The sequence below is a fragment of the Pituophis catenifer genome, unplaced genomic scaffold (assembly GCF_029215685.1).
Source record: "Pituophis catenifer annectens isolate HBS135680 unplaced genomic scaffold, rPitCat1.0.hap2 SCAF_1, whole genome shotgun sequence".
In the NCBI taxonomy this organism is placed as follows: domain Eukaryota; kingdom Metazoa; phylum Chordata; class Lepidosauria; order Squamata; family Colubridae; genus Pituophis; species Pituophis catenifer.
The window spans coordinates 229,046,811-229,053,855 of NW_027256881.1; positions in this window are offsets into that span (position 1 = coordinate 229,046,811).

Genomic DNA, 7,045 nt, shown 5'->3' on the forward strand with positions numbered 1-7,045 from the left:
ATCTCCTCTTAACAATGTTGACTTGGGGCAGGTGGTCTATTCTTTCTCCTCCAGCCCCCCCACCATCACCAATAAAGAGAATGACCTTCCACAATAAAAAAAAATCACGTTAAAAGAGAATCATGAGAATGAGGCTGAATTCAGAGCAGGGAACACATATGATAAGATCTGTGGTGTATAAGTCTCTAGTGGCTGAGGATATTTCTCAGACTATTTTATGTTTGTTTTTAAAAATTTAAAGGAGAATCTGGTTTAATCCAAAACAAAATCTTAGTCCCAAGAATACATTTGACCCTGTAAAAATTCTTTAAAAGTTGGCTGTACCTCCAATTTGTAAATGTGCCTGCTAGTCCAAATCCCTCACCAAAAATAACAGGTCAGAAAAGTAGGTAGTGTCTGAAATATGGGGGTACTTAGTGGGAAGCTCATCTTCAGCTGGTCTTTGGATTGATCTGTCCCAGGCTACACTCATCAGCTGCCAGATGAAGTTTTTAAAAAAATGAAATTTACCCAAAGACGCTTGGAATTCTTCAGACCATGTTTCTTCTGTCTTGCTTATTTGGCTTGATGTTGCTTGCTTCAAAGTGATATATTTAACAGTAACAACAGTACAATGGAGAAAGATTGGATACACAGTATTGCTTGGGCACCGAACAGCCCAAGTTCATACAGCATGCTTTACCTGAATTCACAAAACTTACTGAACCATAAATAGATAGGTTTGCCTATAAGACTGAGACACAAAGCAAACTAAGGTTAAATTTACACTTACTGAATTGTGTGAGTGCAAGTCTTCAAGTCTGCACAAGCCCAAATATATGGAGACAATTTGAAATATGTTTTAGACGGGAGCTTGAACAACTAGCCTCGTGGTGCGACCAGGACAATCTGGAACTGAACACACTCAAAACCGTAGAAATGGTGGTGGACTTTATTACCACCTAGACAACAGTAGAGCCCTTCAAATTTCTAGGTTCTACCATATCTCAAGACCTAAAATGGACACCTAACATCAAAAACGTCATCAAAAAAGCACAACAAAGAATGTTCTTTCTGCGCCAACTCAGAAAGCTCAAACTGCCCAAGGAGCTGCTGATCCAGTTCTACAGAGGAATTATTGAGTCGGTCATCTGCACCTCTATAACCGTCTGGTTTGGTTCTGCAACCCAACAAGACAGACACAGACTTCAGAGGATAATTAGAACTGCAGAAAAAAGTTACTACCAACCTGCCTTCCATTGAGGACCTGTATACTGCACGAGTCAAAAAGATGGTTGTGAAAATATTTACAGACCCCTCATATCATGGACATAAACTAATTCAACTCCTACCCTCAAAACGACGCTATAAAGCACTGCACCAGAACTACTAGGCACAAGAACAGTTTTTTCCTGAACGCCATCACTCTGCTAAACAAATAATTCCCTCAACACTGTCAAACTATTTACTAAGTCTGCACTACTATTAATCGTCTCATCGTTCCTCTCACCCATCTCCTCCCACTTATGACTGTATGACTGTAACCTTGTTGCTGGTATCCTTACAATTTATATTGACTGTTTCCTAATATGATTTGATTGCTTATTTGTACCCTATGACTATCATTAAGTGTTGTACCTTATGATTCTTGATGAATGTATCTTTTCTTTTATGTACACTGAGAGCATATGCACCAAGACAAATTCCTTGTGTGTCCAATCACACTTGGCCAATAAAGAATTCTATTTTAAATCATCTTAAATACCAAATTCAAAAGCTGCTCTACCATTTATCTTGAATTATTGACTGCTAGCCTAGGAATAAAAATCGTTTTATTAACACAAAGCAGAAATTAGCAATTTAGTTTAAAATAGTGGTCTACCATTTCAGTTAGAGCCAAGTATATCAGACTGTTTTTGTATGTTGCTTAGAGAAGTGCGGTAGATAACCCTTAATTTATGACAGCTGAGAGCAGAAATCCGATTGTGAGTCATAAAGTCGAGGATTGGCCTGTTTTTTCAATATTTTTCACAACTGTCATTAACTGAACCATGCAGTTGTTAGGTGAGCCCATTTTTCTGAATGGGCATTTTTTGCTAGAAACCAGCAAAAAAAGTCACAATTTACAGTCATGTGACTGCAGGATGTTTCAAGCAGCTAAGCACTTGATATGCAGTTATGTAACTACAGGAACGTGTGTGTGTTGTGACATTTTATAATGTTGTATTTTAGACAGTAAAGCACCCATTCAAAGGCCTTCATAACTCCAAATGGTTGTAAAAGCAGTAATTGTAAGTCTAGGACTACCTGCATAAATAGTTACTTTAATAATATCAGCAAACCACCTTATATAGAAGTGCTATATTAAATGAATAGTATAGCATATTTATTGAGACTAATTTAAAACCCAAGTATGGCAAATAGGAATCAGTGAAATTTATTGCCAAGTCAATTTATATAGGACCTCACTTTAGAAACAATATTATTCAAAATCCACTTAATGTTCATAATCCATTCTGAATTGTCATTTTTACCTGCAGGCAAACTAATCTGCAAGACTTATAAAAATTCTTGAAATATGTAGACACAGTATATGAAAGCATTATATAAATTCTAAATATTATCAACACATACTTTTTGAAATAGAACACACACATTGGAAATAAATATTTGTTTTATTAACACTTAAAAGTGCCATTATCTATAGTCATTCCATAAGCTCATAAGGTTACATCCAGTATACCTTTGCACCATAACCTTTCCAGAATGAAATAACATGGAAGGAAAAAAAATCTTTCTTGTATTAATTCTTGCAGGTTGTCATGCACAATCGTTCTGAACGAAGATGTGTACCAGCAATACACATTTCATAAAACAAAGTCATTTGGTCAAACACAAGATAATAAAAGCATGGCTTACTTTATATTTGATAAAAACCCCAAAATAAAACAAAAAGCCATTTACCAGCAGGAAAATAATGGATAAATACATACTTTTTTAAAAAAAATTAAAAATTATACATTTTGTACAAGCACTATAACGAAGTCCTAATGTGCATGAACAATGGAATAAACCACACCATACCAGGCCATTAGTACACTCTTTAAAAAAAAGAATACCAGTTTTATGTTGATTCTTGAGATCCCCAGTGCTCTATTTCCCAACCTTATAGTTGGTACGTCTTGATCATTAATACAAAGATTCTTTCAAACTAGGTTGTCAACTTAAATTTAAACATTGGTATTCTGCTAGTACCCTCAATATGCTTTAATTTTCCCAGTACCAGAAAACAAGGAAAGATTTAAAATCCAGAGGGAGACATAACATTCATTGTAACAAAAGGGAACAGGCAATAAAAACATCATCTGACTTTTCTAAGACTGGTTATGTGTCTCAATTTTTTCAAGCAGCTATAAATTCAAAGATTGCTTTCAGCTTTGCAGAGCAGTATTACTATTCTCTGTATCAAGGAAACACTTTTCAGGGTTTTTTTTTAAAAAAAAAAAAGAGAGAGAAAGAGAGATACAATCCTTACAAGACAAACCAAACCATTGTCCAGCCAGAGTGTTTTAATATACAATTCATGTCCAATTCTGGAAATACAAATACATTTTGAATGGTTAAAAACAAAAATTAAAAAAATATTTTCTGAACATCAGCCAGCTGAAAATATATTTATCTAGTAAATTATCTTTCAAAGCTTTTATATATTTATCTAACTAAATGCAGTACCTTTAAAAAAAGAATTATTTAAAAATGTAGAAATGAATCTGTGGAGTCTGTTGGAAAGAGAAAACACAGTACATTGAAGGTATTTTTGTATACCTTATTTTTGAAAGTTAGATATCTTTGCCACAACAGAAAGTTTACCGAGGCTTTGATGAGTGCATGAAGTTTCATGTAAGCAGTGTTTCCTTAGTTGCTTCATACTTCTGAAAAGTTTGCATGCACTCTCATCACACATAGGTGAAACTATTTGGCATTTGGCCAATTTTCCACTCAAATAATGGTCAAATACTCAAAACTGAATGTGAAAAGACTTACATTAAAGACAGGAAAGAGAAAACTCAGTTAACTGCTATTTTAAACCAATTATGTTGCAATCTATTGCCAATATTTGATTGGTATATTCCAACAGTATGAAGTGAGCTGGAAAATTCCTGTTCACAAATGGAATGATTTGTGTGCATGTGGGTATGCGTGCATGTGTGGAAAAGAGAGAGAATAAGCTGCTTAGATGCAACCAAGTTGCTGGATTAGATTTACAATGGGGAACTAGTAAGCAACGTTAATGTCCTGAGTTCCTCAACCAAGATAAAGCCAGAAGTTGACATACATTTATACTGAATTAGAAAAACCTCATACATTCAAGACAGTAGTACATTGCACACATACATTTTTTGCATACACTCCATAACAGTTGGTCAGAGTATTAAATCAGTGTACAAATTAAACATTTTCAAAAAATGTGCAAAAGAGTCAACATCGATAGAAAAAAATACCATTGTGTACATACGTTACAAACGGTGCCCAGCATTCAAACAGAGAGTAAAAACATTTAGAGAAATAAAGGGATTAAATAGAGAAATTGACAGCTGCATAAAAATGTACATTAGATCAAAAGGATAAGATCTATATATTATTATTCATAGCTTTTTGAAAAATGAGTCTGCCACTGACTTCCTCATATATAGTGACACTTGCTAGAGGTATGACAGTATCATAATTGTGGTAATCTATTTCTTTTTTACAGTTAAAAGTATCAAGTTTTAAACTGGTGATATTAGCAAAACAATCATAGAAAAAGCAAGCAACGTGAAATTGAGCTTTTAGACCCTGTTCCAAAAGAAAGCATTATATATTTTTAAAAACTGATTATGTGCCTGTTGGGTGCACATGTGCAGACATGTGTGGGGTTGCATGGGGATAGATGGTATGTGAAGTTAATAAAATTGAATAATTCTAAACACGTTAACTCTGAATATTCCCATTATTGACACCACTTCATTTTTGAGGTTTCTCAGAATACAGACCCAGTAAACTTTGTAGGAAAGTAATTCTAATTGTCCCCCATAGCAGATTGTTAACACCCAGTAACCTCTCCCTTGTAAGTCAATCATTTAAGTTTGACTGTCACAATGAAACACCATTGGAGAAATTATTAGCTTTTGTGTGTTTAATTTAAGGGGAGAAACAGAAAAAAAAAAACCTGTACTAGAGAGCATTTATATAATTCCCCACCTATTCCCAAAGGAATGTAATAGGTTTGCTATGTACATTCTTGTTTGAGATATGAAAAGTTTGCACTTTCAAGATAAAAATGCTTCTAAGATTCCAGTCGCTCTGAAATCTCAGGTTTGCCCACTTGCTTGCCTGTCTTTAATATTCATTGTCCTAAGACACCAAAGAGACTATGGCTCTAAATTGTTTGGAATGATGAGACTGAGTATGTGCAATGTTTTAATTTGCTATGGCACAAGGAATACTTTGGCTCATTATACTAAGTCTCCTTTTCTCCTTAAGCTGTAAACTTATTTTCAGAATAGAATAATATTTGATTATTTATACCGAGGGGAAAAGATAGTACAGAAATACTTAGATGGAAACTACAATCCATCTCTAACCCACTTTAATCTAACATAATGTGTGATGCCCACCCATAGGAGGGAAAAGGGCAGAATAAGAAAGAAAATACATAGTTTATTTTTAAAGATAAATTGTCTTTTAGAATAAATATTTTCTAGGCAGAATGTAGCAAAAATTAAAATTAGCAAAATAAATAAAGTAATGGCCAAAAAACAATCCAAATGAAAAATATAAAGTACTTGAATGAAAACTTTAATGTTTACCCTGTATAATTTTAAAACGACTTTGATGCTAGGCCAATATATTCTCCTTATTGTAAATTCCTACAATTTGACCTTTTATGCCTGGTATATTTGTCAGGTCAATCAGAGACCTCTGTTCACAAAGGAAGACATTCCCACTTTCTTCTTATGCTGCAGCCCTTGTGTTCCCTCAAATATAGACCTTCAAAACAGGGACTCCTCAAGAACAAGGTCAGATAGAATATGGTAAAATGTTAATGGGAGAAAGAAATCAGATCACAGAAAAGAGAGACCTTGGAGACCATTTAATCCAACCCCCTCCTCATGCAGGAATCTAGGCATAATCTCCCCATGCCTGTAGATCAGTCTTTTTGTTCCTCTCAAAGAAATACATTTAATTTAAAGTCATTTCACATTCCTTGCCACAGCAATAATTATGCACATTGTTAAGCCCAAATTAACAATAAAAGTAAGCTTCTGTCCTAAATTGAGATCTCATTGGGATTTTGCCTTCAATGTGTCATCGATTTTAGGAGCTACACACAAACAAATTAAATACAATCCTCCTTTTTCATGTTTATGAAGTTTGTGAATTTGCTATCAAGTTGTCAAGATAAGTTCTCTTGAGCTGTGACAAAATACTGTTCTATATGGGATTTTTAAAATTTCCATTTGGTTTCATCTACTAGCCATCTATTAAGAATGGCATAATATAGTCAAAGCAGTCATTGACTTTACACTGTACAGCCTGTACAAAGAACCTGGCTCCAGCCTCTCTTATAAAAGATGCTGAGGTTTAGATAATTATCCTCACAGATAATAAAAAGAATCTTCTTTCTTTTCTAAGGCAGCATACTGTATGTTAAAAATGGTATTATAAGGACTGCTTATTAGATTTCTTTCACTAAGGAGAATTTGTTTTCCAATTTAAGACTGGGAAATTTGGAAAATCATTATTATAATTAACACACTTGCTTGGATAGATACTTGCATTCAAAATTCCTTCTGCATAAGCCAAATGCTCAATTTCATGGTTGATATAGTCTGCAACATTTCCATTTCATTTTGTAATTATAATAATTAAAATAGAGTTGCTGTGCTCATATACAGGATCATTTGCCAGGTGCACATTTCTCTGCAGCTGTATGACTATTTTCACATGATCAAAGGGGAATCGGCACGATCACAGCTGTGTGAATATTGCACCATTTCAAGTATACCATCCAAATAGTAATGGT